The sequence below is a fragment of the Nymphalis io genome, chromosome 21, assembly GCF_905147045.1.
Source record: "Nymphalis io chromosome 21, ilAglIoxx1.1, whole genome shotgun sequence".
In the NCBI taxonomy this organism is placed as follows: domain Eukaryota; kingdom Metazoa; phylum Arthropoda; class Insecta; order Lepidoptera; family Nymphalidae; genus Nymphalis; species Nymphalis io.
In genome coordinates, this window is record NC_065908.1 from 2,887,633 (window position 1) to 2,911,840 (window position 24,208).

At 31.6% G+C, this 24,208-nt stretch overlaps 1 protein-coding gene across 2 annotated transcripts in view; it reads left to right on the top strand.

Annotated features, from left to right (window-relative positions):
- LOC126776864 (carbonic anhydrase-related protein 10) overlaps positions 1–24,208 on the top strand; it is a 63,491-nt gene that overhangs the window by 9,704 nt on the left and 29,579 nt on the right. The gene's annotated exons all lie outside the window — the stretch shown is intronic.

Consider the following 24,208-nt stretch of genomic DNA (forward strand, 5'->3'; position numbering starts at 1 on the left):
GTACATAAGAAATGAATTTACAAAATGATTATTATTAAAAAAATACAAAAAGAAAATTTAATATCTTAGTGTTTTTGATATATTAAGTTTAAATTATTACACTTACTCGCTTGAACCACAGTAGCTAAATTTCCAATTGACGCAGATCCAAGATCTGTGGAAGCAAGATTAAAATGAAGTTAATCATTACTACTACAATAAAGTTTAATTATTTATTAATTGCCATTATTAAAAATACATATATTATTTTATTAACATGCCGACATGTCCCTGTGCTTGGAACACTTGAATCTTAACCGATGATTCCGAGTTCAAACCCTGGTCAGCACTACTGAATTTTCATGTGCTTAATTTCTATTTATAAGTCATATCGTGCTCGGTGAAGGTATGCATGTGTAAGTAATACACGTGTTTTCAGCGTATATCCTTACCTTCGCCTAAATCGAAGCGAAAGCCTTGGCCCAGCAGTAGGACATTTAGAGGCACAACCTAACATACTCCTATGAATATTTTACGTAAACAAAAAATATCTTACAATATAATTATTATTATATATTACTTACTGCTCTGAGCAACGTTTGCAATATTTCCAATGGATGAAACAAGATCTGTAAAACATATACTTTTTATTATAGGTATCCAGTCTTAAAATTAATGTTACATCATTCATTTCATTACATTGTTTTCTCACTCTTAAAATAATTCGATATACAATATTTGAGGTAAGCGTCTGACCTTACAATGAAAAAATCTAAGTATATGATATTTTATTATAAAATATCATCTTCATTGAATAGTATTACATTTTTTAGTATTAAAGTTTTTAATCAAACTTATATATAATTTTCATATGTAATTTCATACAAAAATAAAGTGCCACTTGGATAAACATTTATTATTTATTCATTACTTTATTTGTTTTTTACATAATTGTATTACATAAAATTATAATAAATAAATAATATTAATAAGCTCTACCACCAGGGTAGAGCTTTGTGCAAGCTCGTCTGGGTAGGTACCACCCACTCATCAGATATTCTACCGCAAAGCAGCAGTACTTGGTATTGTTGTGTTTCTGTTTGAAGGGTGAGTGAGCCAGTGTAATTACAGGCACAATGGACATAACATCTTAGTTCCCAAGGTTGGTGGCGCATTGGTGATGTAAGCGATGGTTAACATTTCTTACAATGCCAATGTCTATGGGCGTTGGTGACCACTTACCATCAGGTGGCCCATATGCTCATCTATCTTCCTATTCTATAAAAAAAGTAATAAATTAACTCACTGCCTATACCGCCGAGGTTTCCTATGGGTCCAAATGAGCCGAGTCCTGTAAAACAATTATAATTTCAAGGAAGTAAGAATAGAAACTGTTAGAGAAGGTCTTTGTAAAATGTTTGAAATTATTTTGAGATAAACTCCTCCAAGCTACCTAAGTATCGGATGACCTAAGATTCGTATGTTGTATGTATGAGTATGTCTTATTTTGCAACTGAATTTGAAACCAGTTTCACTTTATCCATCGAGATAATTTAATAAAAGTTGTCTATTTGAATAAAAATATTTTGATTTTATTTGACTAGCAACTTGCCACGAATAAGAGTTTTTTTTTATATAAAAATAAGTTGTTATTATTTACTAGTAGCAGACTAACATCTAACTAGATGACTTTATTTAAAATAATTTGGTTACAAAAAAAAACTTTTTGATAAAACAATTGTCCGTTTAAAGTTTTGAATATATGACATACCTGCATACGACTATATTTAAGATTTAAACAATAAAGAAGAATAGTTTTGTTAAAAATAGTATTATTATAAAAATTAATATAAAATTAATATATATATTTATAAGCCAAGATGGCCCAGTGGTAAGAACGCGTGAATCTTAACCGATGAACGAGGGTTCGAATCCGCAAGCACCACTGAATTTTCATGTGCTTAATTTGTGATTATAATTCATCTCGTGCTTTACGGTGAAGGAAAACATCGTGAGGGAACCTGCATGTGTCTAATTTCACTGAAATTCTGCCACATGTGTATTCCATCAACTAGAATAAGCTCCAAACCTTCTCCTCAAAAAGAGGAGAGGAGGCCTATACCCCAGTAGTGGGGCATTCACAGGCTGTTACGGTTACGGTCATATTTATTTATAAGTATAAAAAAACATTTGAATTCATACCATTATTTCCTAGAGAACCCAAAGGAATTATATCTGAAAAAAATATAATTGTATCAGATTATTTGTATAACGATTTTTATTTTATAAATATTCATTAAATATACATTCATTCAAAGGCACAATTTTTTTATGTCTTGAGTCAATAGAAAACTAAACTTTTTTTTTTTGTTACAAACGAATGGCTATATAAATATCTATATAAATAATTTAATAAAAATACATACTTCCAAGACCATTGTTGCCAATATTTCCTATACCACCTAATGGTCCGATATCTGAAAAAAAAATTAAACACTATTATATAATATCATTACGTCATTAATATTTATGGAAATCGAAGATTTGAAACAATCCTTTATATATCTATTTTTTTTTCTAATGGCATGGCAACTTTTATATAATAACCAAATACTTCTATTTGGTTAGCAATATATATACTTACTGCTTTGCGCGATGTTTGCGATGTTGCCGATTGAACCTCCACCTAAAAACATATGCATACAATCTTTTGAATCGTATTTTTACAATATTAATTAACATAAAAATAAGGCTACCGCCGTTTCGTTATGTAGGTTCTACCGAGAAAAACCGCCAAGAAAATGTAATTAGCATATAAAATTATACTTTTATATATCTTGTATGAACATCAGTGTAATTACAGGCACAAGGGACATAAAATCTTAGTTCCCAAGGTTGGTGGCGCATTGGCTATAAGCGATGGTTGACATTTCTTACAATGCCAATGTCTACGGGCGTTTGGTGACCATTTACCATCAGGTGGCCCATATGCTCGTCCACCTTCCTATTCTATAAAAAAAAAGAATACTAACTCCAATCCCTTCTATTATTTACATAATCCTGTACAGTATAATAGGCCTTACGCAATGCGCGAAGCTGATTGCAAAGGTGTGAGCATAGATAAGCAAAGATAGAGCAAAAGTGTGTGCGCAAGCACAGGTGCACTCTATACCGTCACTCTCATAAGATGGTACGGCAATCCGACACAAGCGGAAAATTCAAGCGCAGGACAAACGGCATTACTTACTTGCGTACATACAGATGCGCAAAGCGCTATAGTTTCGACTAGTCTTTGGTATCACTTCCAAAATGTTTTAAACTGTACAATGCCAGATTAATAAATCTAATATTTTCTACTTGAGGATATTGATATTTTAAATTTAGAATTGATAAGATTCTGCTGACCAATTTTGGCCACGGTGTTCATTCTCAAGATAGATCCGACTGTTATCTTATAATATATAAATTATTATTTTAACTAACAAGTTAAAATACATACCAATATTTCCTATAGATCCCTCTGAATTGCTAATATCTGCAACTAAAAAAAAACCATGATAAATAATCACACAATTAATACTTTATAAATTCTCTCATAATCAAAGCATTTATAATCAATGAATATCAAATTACGTCACTTGCTTCAAATTTCAACAAAATGCTGTTGAAAAATTGACTATGTATTATTATCTGTTGTAATAATTTATGTTTTTATCTATATTTATAACGAGTAGTAGACGAACGAATAGCAAAATAATTTTTATTTTAAATTATAAATATATACAATTTCGGCTTTTCTTATAATCGTTGATTAGCGGGCTTTTAGTTAAATAATGTTTCATCTTAAAGTTTGAATTTTGTGTTTAACTAAACAGCTGCTATGCAATGTTTTGAAGAAAGATCTCAATTTTTCACTTTCTGTCATCATTGAATTCACATTTGAAAGAAAGACACAACATTATTATATAAAACCGCTATTATTAATTAAATATCATAAAAAACGAATACAGCTAACGCGCACGCCACACATCTAAAGCAAAAATACACCTATACATAATAATGCGCTTGTGACTACACACTCACACACATTACTGTCAAAGTGTGACGACCGAAATATTACATTTATTTCGGCCTAGCTCTCATTCAAGCGTCTGGAGTTTAAATTCGTTCCATAACATTACATAAGTTAGGTGCTTTTAAAATTTATATATATATATATATATATAAATTTTAGGAATATTATTATAAATTATCACAAATAATTACCACTGGGAATCCTCAAATCGTTTTTAGATTTGCTGCACGAACAATGCACAAACAAAAGCGCAAAACACAGGACCTTATTCATTTTGATCGCGGTTCGCTAATCTGAATTGAACATGATGATTGATTTATTGAATCGCCATATTTATACCCGGAGTAATCGCGTGTTTCGTTTTTGGTTCAATAATAAGAATATTTGATGAAAACAAAACTAAAATATTCATATATACAGGTTGATGATTTTAACTTATTTTTTTAAATATTTGTGATCGTTCGTTCTGTTAACTTGTAATCAATTGTTCGGTTCAGTAAAGCTTGTAATTATATGATTGCGCTTGTCGATATTTTTCGTGTTGCAAATATGAATTCCTACTTCATATGATACATACAAAATTAGCTTGTCCTTCTGTTTTTTTATTAAGCTATACTTCAATCTTAAGTGGTTTTTATATATGCGGATATATGCAATGGAGCGGAACCGCGTGGAGTAATTATATCGTGATTGTAATAACAATTTTTTTATCGGTTTAATTTAACGGTATTTACAACTTTATATGTAATTTATCGTATAATTCAAAACAATTAGCAGACAAACTACATCTACCCAACTTAAGACGAACGTGTGAATTACATTGATATATATAAGCACTGGGTATATCAAGCATTTTTAAAAAACCATTTAATTAAAATACCAGCCTTTGCCAGAGCAAAGATCTGCTCTCCTCTTGACAAAGAAGAACTAGTCCCAACATGCTCTCCAGTGCAGTTGGACAGATTTCTACCAGTTCCAATGGATGATAATGGTCCAAGTGGTCCATTTCCTGATTAGCCTACTAATTATACAAAAAAATATATAAATAATAATACAAGGTTTTTAAATGTTTCATATGTTTTATTTGAATCCCTGTATAGTGTGCAATCGTTGCAATTAATCGCATTGTTGGGTCTAATCTGACATGCGTTTATATGCAAAGTGATTTCATGCCTAAGTAAATTATTTGGGCATACGCTAGAGATACCAGAAGTATTGTATATTATGGACATTTGAATTTGCATTTTCATTAATGTGGAAACATCCTACCAAATCTAATTGGTTCACGGTAAGGAGTAACCAAGAGTTCTAGACAAATGTCGTTAGAGCAAGACGTCATCTAATGACGTTAGTGCAAGATTTGTTATTGTAAGTGCATTAATATGTGCGTGAGATCGATACATCAGCTCACATGCTTTCACATCAGCTGTCGTGAGTAGCTCGGCACTTACGATATTTTTTTCTTACTGCCTTGCTGTTACTGAATCCATACCTCGTTATCCTCAGGGAGCTTTATACAATCTCGCACTCACCATGCCCAACCCATGCCTCAGATAATACGTGAGCCCCTTGGTCATGTGCTTAATATCTATACGATCGTGTCCGGTCGCCGTTTTATTGGACTATGAATGTGAGCGAAAAGTAAGGCCACTTGTACTTGCGGACACTTGTTTTCGCGTTAAGATATTTCGGGAGAATATATATAATTACTGGATAATATATAAAAACCGTCTTGTTTCTTATACTTTGCTAGCAAATTGTAATTAAAAATCATATTTGCGAACCAATATACATTGGTGAAAAATTTAATGAGTGTATGTTATGTTCTGAATGAACGAGAAATTAATAGTATCATTAAAAAAAACAAAGTTGTCTAATTGCTTAATGTTTTTTATTTAAATAGTAATATTTGAGTTTTCTGTGTTGCAACACGATAATATGGTTACCCTAAAATACGCCCGTTTCAGATCAAGGCTCAATAGATCAAGATTAATAGATTCAATTAACCCATCTAAATCCTTGTTTTATAAGAGTTCATTACTTTATTATAAATATGCCCTTTTGACCCTTGGAAATTACAGTAATCTATATATGTATATGAAATGAAAAGAATAACTGACTGACATTTTATCGTGCAGCCCAAGCTACTGGGGCTAGCACCATTCAAAATTTGTACGCAGTAGGTTAGCACTAAGGATGGATTTTTGAAAATGTAACCACTAAGATAGTGATAAAGGGGATGAATGTTTGTATGAAATTTCTTCATTTAGCAATTCTGAATTATGACGCGAGCGAAGCCGCGGGTAAAGCGCTAGTTTTAATTTTTTTTTTATTTTACATATATATATTTTATAAATTTAAATTATATTGAATTAAATTTAGCTATTAGTCGTAAATATTCCTTATCAGCTTCGCAGTGGTTGGTGAAAATATGAAAGAAGTATAAGTGCGAATATATTAAAATTTCAAGGTTCAACTACTTTACTTAGAACGTGTTTACATTAAATATTTTTTATATAACAAATCACATTATTACATCACTTATTTTACCACCAAACAGTAATACTAAGTATTGTTGTGTTCCTGTTTGAAGGGTGAGTGAGCCAGTGTAACAGGCACAAGGGACATTACATTTTAGTTTGTAAGGTTGGTGTTGCATTTAAAATATAGTTGTTAATATTTGTTATAGCACCAATTACCATGTGTTTTATATAAAAAGTAAAATCCTAACTAACATTATTTAGGAGAAAGTGAGTTTATTAATTTGTTTGTTCGTCTCAACTATTCAACCGATCATTGTGAAATCTTGCATACACAAAAGATACACATATAAAAAAAACATTAAAGAGACTTTCAATCTAAGCCTACTTTAGCCGCAGGTGTAAAATAACGGAAGCGTATTTTTCGCAGATATTATTACGAAATCCCTTAAACGAAATCCCTTAAACAGCTTCTAACCGGGGGACAGTTCAGATTAGCATATTTTAAAACGCACCTGTCATTAGTCTGAACTTCCCACAAGGTGATAATTTCGAAGTCGTCCCTCTAATCCTTCTCTGACCGGTTTCGGATTAAGGACATTTAATTAAAGATTTTCAGGGATCATGAAACATTCAATCATTGATCTAGAACACTAACTAGCCCGATATAAACTTAATAACTATATACTAATTCGTTTGCTGAGACCAAAATAATTTGAGTGATGATTTATATTGACGATATTGAAGAAAATTTTATAAAGATGTATATAGTGCAAGCCCGTCTGGGTAGGTACCACCCACCTATATTCATGATATTGTTGTTAATATATTGTGACGTAAATGGTAGCCATTGCTAATGTAATCCTGTCCATTCAAAGAGAAGATGGGTCGATGATATAGCCATGAGTATCAGCCATGATATAACATGGAGGCTTAGACATAACAGTTCTTTTCTATTCTATCCTATAAAACGTTTCTCCTAAATACTACTACGTACTCGTAAATGTCTCACAATTGGGCAAAGAAGTCGTCTAGCAAGGAAAAGTGGCTGAGTGTATTCCACTATGCTTTGCAATCCAGGTTGGTAAATGAATGACATAATTAATTTTACTAATTTACTCAAACTATTTCCCTTCACCGTCTATTATGAGATGAATTATAAGCACTATTTAAGTACGTGGTCAGTGGTGCTTACCTAGATTCGACTCATGATCTTCGGTTTCAGGTATCTCCACTGTGCTGTCACAGCATTTTCAGTGAAAATACAAACACCATTACTACCAAAAGGCGGCAATAAAAACGATCTATACAAAATGTAAAAAAAAAAGTTGACGTGTGAAAGTTCGTCATATTGTTGGAAATGGATGAGTCGTTATATTAAACCGCGGGGTGCCGCAGTCAATTTCATAAAAAAAAAACTGAAGTGACAAAATGTTAAGCAGATTTATTTTGGATACGGTACTCTGACGATTATAACTTTTCAATTTGTGGACTAACGGCATCGTGGTTTAATGACCATTTACTTCTAGTATTTCCTTTTATGATACAAATAGTTTCTAGTTTGAATGTGCTATTTATGAAAATCTTATTAATTCTTTTTTTTCCGTTTTCTGACGTGTATCTACGCTATTATATAAGCGCAAAATATTCGGCCAATGTCACGTATAAAATAGATAAAAAGTTAGAGATGCCGGGAATCGAACTCGGGGCCTTTTATTATATCTTACAACTGTTTTATTTACAGAGTCTGACGCGTTCTCTGTTATTTACGTTTCAATATAAATAATATATGAAATAGCTTTTACTGGTGGTAGGGCTTAGTGCAAGCCCGTCTGAGTAGGTACTACCCATTCATCAGATATTCTACCGCAAAACAGCAGTACTTGTTATTGTTGTTTTCCGGTTTGAAGGGTGAGTGAGCCAGTTTAATTACAGGCACAATGGGCGTTGGTGACCACTTACCATCAGGTGGCCCATATACTCGTCCGCCAACTTATGCTGTAAAAAAAATGTTGTGAAGTATGTAAGAATCACCGACAGAATTATATGTAATATGTACAATGATGTTAAGTTGTAGTGCTAAATACACATACAACGCCATTACCTTTGTAGTTACAACATATTCAAGACAAAGTAAGTCTTATGACTATCGTCTTATAAAATATACAATGAAAGTAATCTTTCGTTTAATTATAACAAAAACAAATATTACTTCATACCTGCCTGACATAAATTTAATAATTTATTTTATTATGGAATAACAATTGCTGGCATCGAATTTTTTCCAATTCCTTTCAACATTTTTTTAATATTGGAACATTTTTTTTAATTAATATATTATGTATTAATACTGACTGCCTTGTTGGTCTAGAGGGTTGATGTAAGGATCTGGAAGTTCGGCGTGGAGGGCTGTAGCCTCCTTCTGTGAGACCGTCATGGTCACGAAGGAGACCGCGGGGCGGAAACGGGTAAGGGCCGATCCTGCTCGGCGGAGACGACGTCGGCGTTGTGTCGGCTCTCCCACAGCCCCGACGCCTGGGGCTTAAAAGATAGGGCGTAACCCTGGGGCCGTGGATACGTGAGGTGGGTGCCTCGCGTGTCTTATTTCAGACGGCCCTGAGAAGGGCGGCAGCCGGAATGGCCTCGCGCTGCCGTACGCACTAGCGAGGAGTGCGGGGGGGCGGCGGTATTACTTTTACCCCCTGAGGAGAGCTCCGCCAAGCCACGAGCGGAGCAAAGCACGCGGATACGTTATATCAACACGATCCCGCAGCCTCTCCGATCCGTGCCGAGGACGGCCATCGCAGTGGTTTTAATGGGTAAGAATCCCACATAACCCAGTTCCCCCCCCATAGGAGCTTGGTACCTTCCTGAAGGTTTCCACTGCGTGAAAAAAAAAGGCTCTGGAAATTGGAGGTGTGTACACTCCCGTGCCTCGGAAAGCAGGTAAAGCCGTTGGTCCTTCGCCTGAACTTTTTCCGGTCGTGTCGGATTACCGTCCCATCTGATTATGAGAGTTAGGAAATAGAGAGTGCACCTGTGTTTGTGCAGACACTTGTGCACTATAATATCTTCTGCGTAGTTGGCTAATCTCTCTTGAGATTGGCCGCCGTGTTCAAAATTGGGCTGGAGGACATTATTATGTACTTATATTTAATGAATGTATACAATTAAAATAGAACATTACAATGAAATGACACAAAAAAAAGTATTTTGCTTCTACAGCCTAAAATACATTTTAGTTAACAAAAGTGTGCCGCATCTGAATTTACTAGGTCAATGTTTAGATAGGAGAAGTTTTTGACTTAGTCATGGTAAAGAAGCTCTTTGTATAAGAGTGCTCTTTTTACAAAGTTATGGCTTCTGAATTAAATTCGTTTTTCTTTAACAACACTTCATTGCGAGGTAACTTTATTGAAGGGTACAAATAAACAAACTTTAGTTAGGTATTTGATCTTTATGTGACGATTTCATGGAAACTTTTCTTTTGAGAAATCTTTTTATATTATTCAAACTTTTTTTTTATTATATTGGGTAGGCAGACTGGCAAGTCGGGCACCTAATGGTAAATGATAACCACCCATAGGCATTATAAGATCCATTACATTGCCAATACACCACAAACCTTGCCTGTAGTTACACTGGCTCACTCATCCTTCAAACAGGATTACAACAATGAATTACAATGTTAAACTTTTAGTTAATTAATTAATTTTTTTAGTTAATTGTAATATAGATATTTTAAAATAATGTTTAGTATAATGTGAGCAACGTTTCAGTTAAAAAAACAGATGTTCCACTGCTGTGATGTGTGCTCATGGTGAGCTCTTAAGAAGAAAATTTTAATGTTTTGTCTACTACTCGGGTAGGATAACTTCAAAAATAACATCGATGTATAAATGAATTATAAATGCGGATTAAGCTCAAATATTAACCTGTAAACTTCAGTTGAGATCCAGATGCACTATCCACTAAGCTATTTTTGACGAACGGTTGGCCGAAGGTTGTGGGTTCGATTTCCACCTAGGACAGACATTTGTGTGCATGAACATGTCTAATTGTCCTGAGTCTGGATGTAATTATCTACATAAATATGTATTTACAATTTATTAGACGGCGTGTTACTGCTTTAAATTTATAATGTGTATTTTGTTCTTTTTATTTTTTACTTTATAAGAATGTCTGTATATAAAATAGTTATATTAGGTAATTTGCTTATTAGTTATAATATAAGTCGAGATGGCCTAGTGGTTAGAACGCGTGAATCTTAACCGATGATCGTGGGTTCAAAACCGGGGCAAGCACCACGGAATTTTCCACAAACTCGCATTGGATCAGCGTGGTGGAATGAGCTCCAAAACCTTCTCCACAAAAAGGGAGAGGAGGCCTTAGCCCAGCAGTGGGGCATTCACAGGCTGTTATTTAAATAAAATATTTCGAAGAAGACAGATTACAGACGTTACAGCTATTGTATAGAGTAGCTTACTAATAGTGAAAAAATTATTGAAATCGCTTCAATATTTCCTTATAACATACATAGGTAAGAGTAAATTTTAACAACCAATGTTATATTCATGTATAGACATAAGTATTTTAATAATAATAAATATATAATTACGATTCTTGCATAATATGTAAATGTGCAGTTCTAAATCATAGTATTTAAATACTCCATACCTTTTTTTTCATCTAACTTAACATTACATTACTAATGGAGCGCGAACGGAAAAATTTAAAAGATTTAAAAGTCAACCCTTAACGCCTTTTATTACGAGGGTGCCTCGGAAAAACAATAAAAACGCACGTTAATGTACAGCAGTGCTTTGTTGTTTATTACAAATATTAAGGTCAGTTATAGGTAAATAATATATACAGATAAAAACTATGTCTATCTTGCCATAAATACCGTACTTAATACAATCCTGATCATTCGAAAACATCCAGTTTTGTAATTTAATAGTTTTTTATGCAATATTATAGTGAAATTAGAACTTATTATAATATAGACAAAATAGCATAAAACGTAGTACATTGTTTCGATATTTTCTTATTTATTTATTACAAATTTCATTTTATAAAATAGTTTTACTTTAATAAGATTAACATTTAATGTTTTTAAGCAATTTAAGTTAAAATCGTTTAATCTAAATTGCAATATTTTTTACGTTTAATAAATTTTACTTTCAATGTTTCATAATATATTTAAATCAAATAAACAGCATGGACAACGAAAAGGGGAAGCATGGAAGCCTTCAATTATATAACAAATTTTTGTTTATTTATAATAACGATAAAATATTTTCAGCTTAAATTAATTGCTGTCGAATGATCCAGCAAATCCGATGTGTATGTACCATAAGCATTAATTAGCCTATGTAATTAATTCTTATTAACACGAACAAAGCGGTTAATGAGAAAGCATGACTCGTATATACATTGTGCTATCTTTAAAAGATAAACTGAATTCTAGTCGCTTGTTTATATAAATTATTTGTTACCACTCGCGGCTACGTCCATTTGTGTTGGAGAGAGGAGGAGTTAGGTGTCAACTGTCAAGTTAAAAATGTCCTTTTCTCTACTTCTGTTAACGTGTATGCAAATTTTTTGTTGATTCGAGTAGTTACGTGAGACTTGAGAGTAGACTTGTGAAAGTGTAACAAGCAAATAAAGTCACTTATGCATTTATAATATTAAGTTAGGATTTATCTATTTTTATTTGTGTTTCTACATTGAGTAGTCTGTTCGTTTAACTTCGTCTGGAATTAGTAAATAAAATTCATTCGATTTTTCGTTATTGTTTAATTGTACTGATTAGAATTTGTGAAAAATAATAAAACACTTATCAGTATTTATATATGTTTGTAGATGTATTTAAAAAATCGATGACATTTTCCTAATCGCATTTGTTTATTTGTAATGGGAATTTGTTGTTTAATTATATTTAATAACATAAATTATTGTTTTTTGGACGAAACTCGCAAATGTTACAAACATTTGTAAAGTTGTACCAATTGTAAAGTTTTCCTTTTGGGGATATAAAAGTAGCCCATTAAATATACCATAAATTCGATATTAATTTTTGTTATTATATAGACAATATTATATATCGAGCGTCGATTTCTACAAATTTCAGATATCATTGTTCAAAGTCGTTATTTTCTATATATAAATAGGAAAATAATGAATAGTTTTTTGTTTCGTAAGTATTGAAGATTTAGCGTTATCAATAAAAACATTTGCAAATTAAAGTAAAAAGAAATGTTCTTAACATAAAATTTTATATATGTTTTCATTAAACTATATTCCAATTTCGAACACATTAAGTAAATAGCACCTAAAAAAATCTTTATTAAAAATTCAAACTAAAATTATTTCAAGCTAGTCCATACAGGAACAGCTGACAGACAGATATCCAAAAACAGACAAAAAAGTTGAATGTTAATACTTGAAATTTTAACAAAAGCTTGTATAATGTAGATGAATACGAAATAAAAAACAACCCTTACAAAAGTGAAAGAGGTTTTCGAAATTTTAATGAATGCAAAATATTGTATGAACTTCTCTTTAAAATTATATTAAAACTTACGAAAGGGAATCCGTAACCACAAACGTCTTATTCAAATTTAAAAAACAAAAACTTTTATCAACATTGACGCATCACGCGTTGTTATTGATCGTCAAAACTCTACCACCGGTTCGGAAAGAAACACCACAGACCTGAGAAGAACCGGCGAAAGAAACTTCGCAAATTCTTTTGTTAAATATTTTAGCATGTTTTTAGTTTCTAGTGTTACAATCTAGAGTGTATTGTGTTCTATTATAGAACTCAAAGTTATAAGTAGGTATAGAGTGATGTGATTACTCACAACGAAGCGTGTCGAGCCGCGGGACGCAATTATATTTATTATTTAAGCGACAGCCATTGCTACCGGATTGTCTCGTTGTTTATTTAACACAGCTGTTTTCATGCTTATTGTTCAATGTTTAACATTTCGTTGGGCACCTTGTTATGTTTAATATTTGTTGTTGGTTTTAACTAAACGTTTAATTATTTGTTTTATGATAACATCTGAGATGTTATATTGGTATTAACTTGTGAATCTAAATTGAATGCAAATCTCAGAAATATATATTTAATTAACTCCGTTATTAAAAATATGTAAAAGAGTACGTACTGAGTTTTTTTGCCAGTTATGTTAATTCTATCACATGACGATTCAAAAGTTTTGAGTTCATTTTATTTGATTTAAGATAGATTCAAAATTACAATACCGTGTAGCCATTTTTTTCAAGTACTACAATTGTCTATGGTTTACGAATCAAAAGGCCACGATAACGGATATTAGGGTAAATGTATAAAGATTTCAAATAATAAAGCTTCTATACTAATTTGAATGTCAATGTTAATTTTGTCATCACACGAAACACCCGTAACCGTAACCGTAACCGTAACAGCCTGTGAATGTCCCACTGCTGGGCTAAAGGCCTCCTCTCCTCTTTTTGAGGAGAAGGTTTGGAGCTTATTCCACCACGCTGCTCCAATGCGGGTTGATGGAATACACATGTGGCAGAATTTCAGTGAAATTAGACACATGCAGGTTTCCTCACGATGTTTTCCTTCACCGTAAAGCACGGGATGAATTATAATCACAAATTAAGCACATGAAAATTCAGTGGTGCTTGCCCGGGCTTGAACCCACGATCATCGGTTAAGATTCACGCGTTCTTACCACTGGGCCATCTCGGCTCATCACGAAACACCCACGGATTTAAAAAAAATAGAATAGGATATGCTTTATTGTACACCAAAAGAGTTACAGAAACATACAATTATAAACAAGATTAAATAAATCTACAGTCCAAATATTACAAAAGGTGGTCAAAGTTGTGTTTTAGCAAGTATGTTTGTTTGCTTCGTATTGTTTCTTTTATGTGGTGAAAAATATATTTTACTTTTGCGTCGGAATGTTTTATAACTTTCATTTTACATTTGAGTTCGTTTCATGGTAGTTATTGGTTATTAAATACCTAATATAACAAAGAAAATGCTTGAAATTCTCTGTGGTATTTTTGAAGATGAAATTGGAAATTAGTTCAGTTAATATAATTTAGAATCCATCAACATAATATGCTTAGAATATAAGTATAATATAAGCTATCGTGTTAATATCTTAAGGAAAACCTGCATGATTGTATCTGCCAGGCAGCACAGAAGCTGTTTGATAGAATAAGCCTTATTGTTTAAGACAATGAGAAACTCTTGTTGAGCAGTGGAACATTTAAAATATGGTACTTAAACAGTACAGTTAAAAACTCCACGCTTATTTATCATCTGTTTTTTTTTATTGAACACGCATTAAAAAATTTTTAATGTAATAATTGACAAAGGTAAAAATTATACAGTAATACTAATGTATTGTATGTATTATATAATAATATATGTACAGAGGCAGTAGTTCTATTATGCAGTAGAACAATTTCTATCATTCTATGCATGTACTTGTATTCTCAGAGCCAACGTGTTGAATAATAAACTAAAGTAGTGAAGTTAATATTGTATACCTTAATTATACGGGATTAGATCGGTCCGCGGCAACGTCTTGAGATTACCACATTACTATCAGACGCCGACTTATTGTATAAAAAAGTACATAAAAATAAACTATACGTTACATAGTAAATATATTATAAGGGTTCACATACATGTACGCGACCACTGAGTTTTCATGTGCTTAATTTGTGTTTGTAATTTATCTCGTGCTTGACGGTGAAAGAAAACATCGTGAGGAAACTTGCGTGCGTCTAATTTCATTGAAATTATGCCACATGTGTATTCTACCAATCCGCATTGGAGCAGCGTGGTGGAATGAGCTCCAAACCTTCTCCTCAAAAGGGAGAGGAGGCGTTAGCCCAGCAGTGGGACATTAACAGGCTGTTAGTGTTAGTGTGTTTGTAATTATTTGTAAGGTGATGAAAAAATATAATAATATGGTTAAGACATAAATTTAACATAATATATCTGAAAAGTAACGCGTGACGATTCAACAGAATAAAGACAGACATATTATTTTTCATTTGTACAAATAATATAAAAACATCTATTTTATACATAAACAAAATAATATTATAATACAACTATTTAAATTACAATATATTTTACCAAGTTACGATTTTACGATGTAAACAAAATTAAATGTTTCATAATCTAAACATCGCGTAAAAGGAAACGGTTCATTAAGCCATGCCGTAACAAAAAAGAATTCAACAAAATGCCTGTTTTATAACAATAAAGGAAATTAAATGGCGCCGGCCGGATGACGCGTCGTTACGCAAAAACCGAATGAAACATACGAAAAACGTTTAAATAATATAATTAAGCTTATAAAATTTTGCATATGTATACAAAATTATATTAAATGAATGTTTTTTTTATTTATTAGCCAATGAATACCAGTGTAATTTATTTGTTATATAATACATGGAAAAAACTAAGCAGATAGTATTATGTTTCAGTAACAACCTGTTAATCTCCCACTGCTGGGCTAAGGCCTCCTCTTCCTTTTGAGGAGAAGGCTTGGAGCTTATTCCACCACGCTGCTCCAATGCGGGTTGGTAGAATACACACGTGGCAAAATTTTCAATGAAATTAGACACATACAGGTTTCCTCACGATGTTTTTCTTCACCGTCAAGCACGAGATGAATTTTAAACACAAATTAATTATGTTAATATTACATCAATTAAAAGAATGGTTTTAGCAAATTTACAAATAAAATGATGAGTCACATTAAGCATTATAAATTTATTCATTATTATTATAATTTATTTAGTACTACTTTTAAACATAAATAACATGCTCGGTAATAAATGTGTATTGAGAGCAAGCAATTTCTTAAACTAACAAACGTCTTGGAAGTATTCATGGAAACTGTGTCCTGGGTTTTCGAGTCAAGATTTCGAGTCGATGTAAGGTGTGGTTAATATTTCTTACAATGCCAATGTTTATGGGCGATGGTGACTTACCATCAGGTGGCCCATTTGCTCTATTCACGACCAACTACACGATATACAATGTTCTTATCCATTTTCTCTTACATTCATACATTTGATTTTTCTTAACCAAAGTCGCTACTAAAATCATTCTTGAACCCTGAACGTTCTGAATACAATAATCCAAACCTTAATACCATTAACTCGGCTGCTTGTGTGACGATAAACAAGCGATGACAGTGCAGGACAAATCCACTCAACTAAATTAACTCGCATACTTGCTACTGCATTAGGCTGTCGGTTACAATGACGTGTAACGTTGAAATTATATTTCGTTAGAAAAGAAATTCTTTTCAATATACAATAATAACACCTGGTTAAAATTGACTAATAGTATAATCAATTTTAACTGATAATAGCGGTTTCAAACCTGGAAAAGCTCTGAATATTCATATGAATAATGTGTTATAATATTTTCTTTCATAGGACGGCATATCCAATGTGACGTAGATTTTAAGTGCAAGCATTCCATGCTTTCCGAGGCACGTGAATATAAATTACTGACATCCGAACTCCGCTACTGAGGATATTTTTGACAGAGAAAAAAATTCTTTTTTTTTACGCTTACATGCCTCGAGAACAATAAAATATGTAACTAAAAACGTATTAAATCATTATAGCATAATAATAACGTTCAGTCGTGTGTGAATGTTCGCTGTTAGTATATCTGTTAGCACAGCTGATATTAAGTCCAAGTTAGGAGCTATACCTTAATGATGATTATGTGATAAATCGATTCAATTAAAAAACAATTAATTGTTTTCTTAAATGTTACACCGAACCCCGAAACCAAAATATACACATTTAAGATATTAGGAAAAAAAAGCACTTCGTCGGTGTGATAGGCATCCACATGTTTTATTTGTATTTTGTATGGGGGAATCCGATACGGTTCTTTAGTGTCAACCGACAAATGTATTGGATCCTCAGACATATACGTTATTGGAAGTGCTATTGCTTCATCTATTGAAATACAATGATATTACATCTTAAAACTTTATTCTAACTTATAACATAATAAATGCGAAAGTGAGTTTGTTTGTTACACTTTAACGTCTAAACTATTTAACCGATTATCATATAATTTTAAATACATGTTAACAGATACAGAAACCTGAATAACTGAAACTTAGTTTATTATTTTTTGTTATAATATCGTTATTATTCATGTTAAAAATTTGTTCTATTAAAAATATTAACATACGTCAAAAGATAAATATTTAAATAATAAGCTGCACTATCTGGAGCCATAAAATTATCTTTTCCAGCTATCTGGGGAAGTATGCCCACTCACTCGACTAGTACTCACTATTTATTCTACAACTCAAATAATTTTTATTTTTATATTCTTGTTTTATGAGTGAACTAGTGTGATAACATGTTCAGGCACAATTGACATGCATTGATGTTGTACGGTGAAGAATATTATCGGTGTTTGCGAAATAAATTTAATTTAAGTAAATATCATTAACTGCTATTTATACTAAGTCCGATATTACACAAAACAGAATTCAAAATATATTACAGCATAATGAACACCAAATGGTATCAACCTAAAACAACGATGAAACAAAGAAAGGTCAATCAATTCTCTTGGCTGACCTTCCTAAAAGCAATTGTTTTAAGAAGGGTTTTGCGTAATTATTTGCATAGCAAAAAGTCTATATATATTAATGCCTAACTAAAATTACTAAACCAATATACACACGTCGTATACGAGAAGATGCAACAAAAAATTATATATATATATAACTGCGCTTAGTACTTTTATCCGCTTTAAATAAAGACTATTGTGGTAACAGTGAATTTCGATTTAATATAATACGTATAAGTAATTTAATTAAATAATTTAATATAATACGTATAAGTAATAAGTAACTTATTTATATCATTTCTAAATTATTTTATTCTAAATTTGGATCGATTTTGTATTGAAAATTAAAGAAAAATCCTTATTAGAGATAATGGTGTGTATACATTTCATGAATAGAAATTACATTGGAAAAATGGGATAAACCGATTTTTATGGGTTCAAATCTGTGTATACACTAATTTTATCATAAAATAAGCATGACGTATAGTACACACTCAATAAAATGATACATACAAAACAATAATTATTATAATAATAATTATATCCTGGGACATTTTTCACACACGGCCATCTGATCCTAAATTAAGCTTATACAAACTTGTGCTATGGAAACCAGACAACCAATATACTACATATACTACTTTTCTTTTGTAAATACATACTTATATAGATAATTACACCCAGACTCAGGACAAACAGACATGTTCATGCACACAAATGGCTGTCCTGGGTGGGAATCGAACCCACAACCTTCGGCTTAAATGGAAAGTATCTACCATCACTATAGATATAAATATATCTCATATATTTACGTATATATACACTTCTATATACATAGATTACTGTATCTACAAATGAATTAACTATAATATATTGCTAGCACAAGTTTATGAAACGCAATTCCGTTATATAGTACTTTTTTACAATCACAATTAATTATTTGCAGTGTAATTACAGGCACAAGGGACATAAAATCTTAGTTCCCAATGTTGGTGACGCATTGGCTATAAGCGATGGTTTCTTACAATGCCAATGTCTAAGGGCGTTTGGTGACCATTTACCGTCAGGTGGCCCATATGCTCGTCCACCTTCCTATCCTATAAAAAAAAAAAAAAAACAAATTCTCAAAATTTTCTCCTTTCCAAAATTCTAATCAATTACGACTATAACGCTTACAATAAACAAAATAATAGTTACTTTAATTAAATTATATTGTTCTTTATCATAGCAAAAATACGTTTCTTCTTTATATATGTATATATATTTGTTGTGTTCTAATTTGAAGAGTGAGCGAATTAGTGTAATTACAGACAAAAGAGGCACAGTTTCTTAGTTCCATGATGGTGACGCATTGGCAATGAAAGTAATAGTTAATATTTCTAAATCATCCGTCGGAAGTGGTGACCACTTAGGTTTAAAGACATTTATTCTTAATAAGACATATTATAGTCATTTACTTGAGAACAGAGGTTACATAATGTGTACAATTAAATACGCCATTACATCTTAAGTACTATGTTTTAGGTAATACGGAAGTGTTAATAAGTTTAATAGGTGGGTATTTTGAAGGTAATTTTAAACATATACTTACGAAATTTACACATTTAAAAATTTAATTACAAATAGAGAAATAAATGAGATAAATAAAAATAAAACAAAAACAAGACATAAAAATACAATAAAAATAGGCTGATTAATTAAGGACCACTTACCATTAGGTGGTAATATAAAAAAAATATTAAAATACGCGTATGAAACTGTAAATTTTATTGATATTCTCAGAGTATTTCCCAGGCAGCTAACCGGCGCCACGGCGTCGCGACGCACCGTCTCTGTCCGAAGTCTGTGTATCTATTAAATAAGAAAGCATTAGGGGTTGTTTACACGCATTCAATATATATATAATATTCTGTCTGTTATACGATATTGTTAGTATTGTTTCATATTATTGTTTACTTTTTATGTTAAATGAGTTTAATGAATTTAATACGCTTTGTTTGCAAACCAATCTCACCAGGTATATTTAATAAAGAAATAAATAATAATAAAAAAAATGTATTGACAGTTAAGAAATATATTCTAACTTGCTACCCGTGCCGATATATGTTTTTTTGCTGACATCTCCAAGAACCTTAAAATTAGCTGAAAATTGTCATATTTCAGCTAACTTACACGAAGCCTTAATAAATTATACATCTAATCCTTCCTAATGAATTCGTAAATTGGTGAAAACCATATAAAAAAACCATTCGGTAGTTTTTGAGCTTAAAGCGTTCGGACAATCAGACAGACGGTGGAGAGACTTTGTTTCATAATATGTAGTACTCCACTGAAAATTATATGTACAAAGGTAGGTAATTGTTAAATGGATTATGGATTAAATTTTTTTCTATTTTGAAAAATCAGTGTTGTGCCTTACAGCATAAATTAAAAAAAAGAAAAATAAAGTATTTGCATTAATAGTCTGAAAATAGCAACTACCTTATCAGTTTGTACGTAGATACACCCACATCCGGCAAAGAACGAGCTTTGTCTACGAACCGCTGTTAACTTCCTGTTTGAATGGGTACGCTTTTAACGACTACAACGATCACAGGATTTTGGCCGTTATTCCTTTAACAAAGGGAATAATATCGCGTATATAGACACATTAAGATTTATGCCTTTACAAATGTTTCATAATACTTCTGTTATGGAAAAGTTGAATTAATGAGCCATTTGTTATTTTGTTATGATGGTTACGTAAACATTACGCACGGAAAAAAAAGGTACTCAATTTTTTTTTTCGTGCAAGATGAACCTGACTCTATTTCTAAATCCAATACATAATATGTAATTAATTATTTTTATACATATTTACATAATTATATCTATATAATGTGTGTCCAGTTCGAACTCGACTTTGAGGAAATATATATTTTTGGCAGACTATTAGACTTGTTCAAAAGTCTTTATAAATCGTGCCAAAAGATCAAAGCAAAAGAATTTAAGAACAACAGACGGCCTTAAAAAGATCATGGTTGCAGATCAAACAAGTCCCAGATCCCGAGGTTTCATAACTCGGATGTTATGCCTTTTTAAGACACTATTAACAATAAATCTGATGTATTATCTCATAACAAGTACGCATTAAATCTATCTCCTTACTCCAGCAAAGCTACTCGTATAATTCTATAACCAAATTGAAAAATCTCGACCCGATCATGAAACGTTGAAAATCGACTTATGACGATACGCTATTTTGATGCTTATGTCCTTTAAATATTAAGGTTATTGTGGTCAGTGTTGCGTATCATGTTCTAACCTACCACGATATAATTCTACGTGAGTATATAAGTACTAAAATAAATAATCAACGATATTGAGAAAAACCCTGTTATATAAAATGTTTATTTTAATTAACGTGATAAAAATCAAAAAAGTGAAGGAAAAGAAATGTGAACTATATATATTAAAATAAAGTAGATACAATAATAATTTACACTTTACTGCACATCAAGACAAAACATGTATGTCATTTATATGTTAACAAAAGGCCTAATCGCTAAAGAGTAATCTCTTCAAGGCATGTCTGGAAAGCAAAGGAAATGCCTAGTAATGGTATTGGTGTAAAAAATTTAAAGATAAGACTCCAGAGACACTTAGATGTTTCGATATTAAATAATACATACAGAAATATAATATCAAAAATGTAAGTAACTATCTTAAAGCTGGCATATTGCTAAAATAATTGTATCGTACAGTTATTAATATTTTTTATATATTTAATGGAAATACAAACACTCGTTTGTTATATAATAGTATATGCATAATGCAAATGTAGATTTTACGTTCCTATTTTAACTGAATAGTTTTGGCAGCAATCGATACTGATAGAATAATACAATTTGTGTTATAAAATAATGCGGTTCATATGTGTGCGTTTATCGTAAGGCAGAGTTGCAGACTCCCTGGCGCCCGCCACTGCGACGCCGAGGGGTGGCAGATACTTAGATACAGAGGGTGCTCATGAATCGAAAATGCTACAATCATCACAGTTTTACACTTACAAAAATAGCTGTGACTTTTGTCGATAATTCAGTTAGAGATGCTAAAAGATAAAAAAAAAATGTTAAATTAATAAATAAACAGAAAGTATCACATTTTGCTTAGGAGGTTGAATTTAGTCTCATCATTATCATATTACCACATTATGTTTGAAATATGTACGTAAACATAATCGTTGCATTAATACTAACATACATATGATTCTTAGAGAATAACACACCAGATGATTGATAACAAAACATGTATATTTACTATTTAACATATGTATAAAAAATCAACGATTAACACAAACTTCCCGGATAACACAATATATTATATCATATTACGAATTATTCTAAAACATTTATAACGCAAAATATAATTACAATAAAATTAATTAATTTAATATATTTTATAATTATCTTCATCGCGCTTTGTATAAACGAATAGACAATATATTTATTGCTAATAAATAACCCATAACAGTAACTAAACAGTAACAGACAGATTCCCGGGCATTCGGCATTTTGATGACAAGCCGAAAATAGAGAATTATAATCGACTTTTTACACAAAATGAATATTATATAGTAAACTATGACAGCAATAATTTGTTTCTAAAAACTTTTAATTATATTATGAATATTAAAATCAAAATCAAAATACTATATTCAACTTAGAAGCATTATACTTACTTACCGGACGAGCCGGTTGGCGTGGTTCGTAGAACACTTGCCTTTCACGCCGAAGATTGTGGGTTCGATTCCCACCCAGGACAGACATTTGTGTGCATGAACATGTCTGTTTGTCCTGAGTCTGGGTGTAATTATCTATATAAGTATGTATTTACAACAAAAAAAAAAGTAGTATATGTAGTATATCAGTTGTCTGGTTTCCATAGCCCAAGCTTTGTACAAGCTTAATTTGGGATCAGATGGCCGTGTGTGAAAAATGTCCCAGGATATTATTATTATTACCAATAGTCAAATTAAAAACTACCACCGATTGTACCCATTGTTCATGTTTTCAGAGCACATATTATATTCACATGGAGGTGGGGCTTTGTATAAGTTTGTCTGGGTGGTACCCTCGATTATTCTAAACTGCTTAGTATCGTGTTAGGCTTAAATAGTGAGTAAGTCATTGTTATTACATGTACAAGAAATTAAAATTCCTAATCCCTAAGGTTAAGGCGTTATAAGATATGGTTAATATTACAGAGCCAATGTCTACGGTCGGTCGTCGGTGGACTCATTCGGCTAACAACTATACTTATTACAAATAAAAGAAAAAGTTAATGCCATTTAATATATAAAGACGTATATTGAAGTAAAGTTGAAAGGAATGCATGACATAATTTTGATATACAACATATGATGTTTTCGTTTACCGTAACACTAAATAAATATAAACGCTATTGTAACTTTAAACTTATCAACATATAATATTGGTAATAACTCTTTTAAAAAAGCTTGAAATTATTTCAATGGGTTCATCGCTAAATTTTATCATTGTTACATAATAAAAGAAAATACACAGTGGTTTATTGATGTAAGATCTCTGGTATAAGTGGCTCAAGGGTACAAAAAGTCTGAACCTATAACAATGATAATTTATCACGAACTTTTGTGACCTACCAAAGGGCATTACAAGGCAGATAAGCCTATACCCAACAAGGCTCATAAAGCAAGGATCTACCGAAAGAAGGAAATCTGTTATCTCAAAGCTGGCCGTTATCTGCAACAGATACTGTGATGCTGGATAATTACTGTTTCTTTATTGTATAATTTCTTAAGAAAATCTTCTGTTATAGTTTTTTTTTTGCGTTACTCAAAGGTCTTATATAAAAGCTTATTCTTAATAAACGTGTCTTGTTCGTGATATTTTTTTTTTAAATTAACAAACAAAATTATATTAAATGAATAATTTAATTTATAAAATAATAATTATTAATAATTTAATTGATAAAATATTATTAATAATATAAAGTCAAAGTCAAACATTA